Raw genomic sequence first — 3697 nt, forward strand, 5'->3', positions numbered from 1 at the left:
TGGTTAAGATTCTCTCTGCCTCTCCCTCTACCGCTTCTCCTACTCGCACCAAAAAAAAAAAAAATGGTATTTGGATCTAACAACTTAATGAATGGAATTATTAAGTATTTCTTTTGGTGTGAGTTACCATGAAAAAATTAGTAAGACAATAAGACCACAGTTAATCAAGAAAGTTTGAGAACCTTGGTTTTCTCAATTGTAAACTGAGTCTAATAATAGCGTCTACTACACAGGGTTGCAGTGAGATTAAATGGATTAATATATGAACAATATTTAGAATAGTATCTGATGGGGGTGCCAGGCTGGCTCAGTTGGTGGAGCATGCAACTCTTGATCTCAGGGTCATGAGTCCAAACCCCACACTGGATGTAGAGATTACTTAAAAAAATAAAATCTTAAAAAAAAAAAAAGAATAGTATCTGGCAAGTTGTCACGAGAGTAGTATTATCACCTCATTACCAGGTTACCAGGATGGGTTCTTTTTTTTTTTTTTTTTTTTAGTTCACATTTTCTCATTTATTATCAGCACTTAAAAACAAGGAGGCTTGGGGCGCCTGGGTGGCTCAGTCGTTAAGCATCTGCCTTTGGCTCAGGTCATGATCTCAGGGTCCTGGGATCAAGCCCCGCATCGGGCTCCCTGCTTGGTGAGGAGTCTGCTTCTCCTTTTCCCTCTGACCCTCCGCCTGCTTGTGCTCTCTCTCTCTCTCTCAAATAAATAAAATCTTAAAAAAAAAAAAAAACAAAAAACAAGGAGGCTTAAAACAAACAAAAACAACAAGGAGGCTTAATAAAAACAAGCAGAGAAACTGTTTTCTGTTCTCTCTCAAACCCACAAGACATAATGAATAAGGCCCAATGGGTCCCTCATCCCAACAAGTCTCGGATCACTCAGGCAGGCAGCCCTACACAAAGCATAATGATGAAGAGTATAACCAGAAGCCACAAGTATGTTTTTCTGTCACCTTTTCTTAGGTTATCAATGCATTTCAAGAATCTCTTGATTTCTTTGCAATGATTCAAAATCCCTAGAAGACAAATGGCCATTTGCAGCAAGAATGAGCTCCATGTGCCAAGCTTCCACACCATGTCACTTTTTTGTTTTTTCAGCCTCAGAGCTTGCCAATGCAAGAACCTTGTCTCCAGAGCCAAGGTCTGTAGAGACTTTCTCAAACTGGCTGAGTAGAGCACCTGCATCTGCTGACAAGAAGGTCTTGTTATCTGCAGTTAGCTTCTCTCCAAGTGTCCTGAGAGCTGTTAGTTATCTCTACTTTCTGTTGAGTGTAGAGGACTCTTTCCAGCTTTCCCACCATGAGATCTCTATCCATCTTTACTAACCTTGTCTGAAGCTGACGTGGTTGTTTCTTTCCAAGTAATCTGATGACCTCCGGGGTTTGAAAGGCCTGGCTGATAGCTGCCTGGTTAGCCCAGTTACATTCAACTTAGCTCATCTACCAAAGTCATATTTCTGGGCATAATTTTCTTCAGTGAATCAGTAAATTCACTTAGTTGCTCCAGAGTTTCTTTTTGTGGTTTCTTCATAGTCATCTGTATCAAGTTCCTCTCTGCATTCCTCCAAATCTTGTAATTGCTGCATTACTCTATCCAACCGTTCTTCTAAATTCTGCTTTAATTTGCTTGTCTCTGTCTTTCCTCTGGAAGCCATTTTGATCTCTTGTCTCTTAGTACTTTGAACTCTGCGGTGTTGACTGGTCCCGAAGTGCATAAACCCTCAACTATTGAAGTTTCAAGTGTCATAAACCTGAGGAAACTAAAACTCTTCATCAGGACTACAAGAAGCTCAAAGTTCAAACCACTTGGAGGCGCAGTTGGCTTCTCAGACCCTCAGTGTCCTCTCTCCCCAGGACAGTTCTTTTCAATGATCTTATACTTATTTCTATGTAATAGAAAAAAAACAGTTTTGGAGTATGTCTATGCATCAGTCACATTAAGACTTTATAACTGCCATAATAATCATAAATTTCTATTTAAATTTACTATCTGGGAAGAGAACAGAAATTACTCCATTTCTTTGTTGTTTGATTTATTTGATTTTTAGGTCTCCTGGGATTGAAATCTTCATCCAACTGTTTATTTAACAACTAGAAACAGAATTTGTCCCTGGTACCTAACAGGGAGTTTTAAAAATTGCTATCAAAAACTCTTTTACAACAGGCTTACATCTTTTCAACAAAATATTTTTAGGGATGCCTGGCTGGCTCAATCAGTAGAGCATGCAACTCTTGATCTTGGGGCTGTAATTTTGAGCCCCACATTAGGTGTAGCGAGAGGCTACTTAAAAAAAATAAAATCTTAAAAAAAAAAACCAAAATATTTTTTTAACATTTGTTCAAGGAAACATCTAATAAGGTTTTTGACCTCCCACCACTCCCTTCTCCCCAAATGATGGCTTCCCATAAGCTATTCTGCTAAGGAGGCAGGCAGAATCAACTCACTATACATTGATGACAGTTTTGTCTTGCTGTAGCTTAGGAAATTCCTTGGAAGTGCTTTAATTACCATTTCTTTTTAATTTTTATATAATTCCAAACTTACAGAAAAGTTGTAAAAACAGTACAAAAATATTCCTGTATACCTCTCACCAAGATTTCCCATTCATATTTTACCACTATAAAATTTACTACTTTTCTCTTTGTAATTAATAAATATCTTATGAGAATATACGTTGTGACTATGTAAATATCCTGTTTCTCATCCATCATTCCTTCTACATTTATTAGCTGACATTCTACTGTAAAGGCTTATTTTCCCTTGTCCCACATTTCTAATTTATTTATGTGTTTACATATTTTTATTTTATTCCATGGGTTATAATACATAACTATCATTTTTTATTTTTATGCTTAATTGTCCCAGATTTGGCTGGTAGGAGACCTTTCAGTATGGCTCTTTATCATTTGGACATGTCCCACCATCCTTTGAGCACTTTCTAACTTAGTAGCTTACTATGAGGCATCATATGAGGTTCATCTTATTCTTTCCCAGCTCTAGCTCTGGAACCAGCCAATTCTCCAAGGAGCCCTGGTTCCTTTCAGTAGCAAATGGAATTTAGAAACCATGTTCTGGGTGCTAGGTGTGCTTATTGCTCCTGGGGTATCATTGCTTCGGAGCTTTCTCAGTGGACAGAGCTAAAAAATTATATACATATATACACACATCCATATCTATCTATATTAAAAGCCATGAGTTCATACTGTCTTGTCCAACTCTAATCCAGTACTATAGGATATATTCTTTTTTATTGTTATGTTAATCACCATACATTACATCATTAGTTTTTGATGTAGTGTTCCATGATTCATTGTTTGTGCATAACACCCAGTGCTCCATGCAGAACGTGCCCTCTTTAATACCCATCACCAGGCTAACCCATTCTCCCACCCCCTCCCCTCTAGAATCCTCAGTTTGTTTTTCAGAGTCCATCGTCTCTCATGGTTCGTCTCCCCCTCCGATTCCCCCCCTTCATTCTTCCCCTCCTGTTATCTTCTTCTTTATTTTTTTTTCTTAACATATATTGCATTATTTGTTTCGGAGGTACAGATATGTGATTCAACAGTCTTGCACAATTCACAGCGCTCACCATAGCACATACCCTCCCCAGTGTCTATCACCCAGCCATCCCATCCCTCCCACCCCAACTCCCACTCCAGCAACCCTCAGTTTGTTTCCTGAGATTAAG

General features: G+C 38.5%; 1 pseudogene; it reads right to left on the minus strand.

The window, feature by feature from the left end:
* Positions 1-863: 863 nt before the first annotated feature.
* On the minus strand, positions 864-1663 carry LOC102734333 (protein LZIC pseudogene; annotated as a pseudogene).
* Positions 1664-3697: the final 2034 nt, after the last annotated feature.

This window comes from Leptonychotes weddellii, unplaced genomic scaffold, assembly GCF_054177405.1.
Source record: "Leptonychotes weddellii isolate Sample4059 unplaced genomic scaffold, ASM5417740v2 HiC_scaffold_8970, whole genome shotgun sequence".
NCBI lineage: Eukaryota > Metazoa > Chordata > Mammalia > Carnivora > Phocidae > Leptonychotes > Leptonychotes weddellii.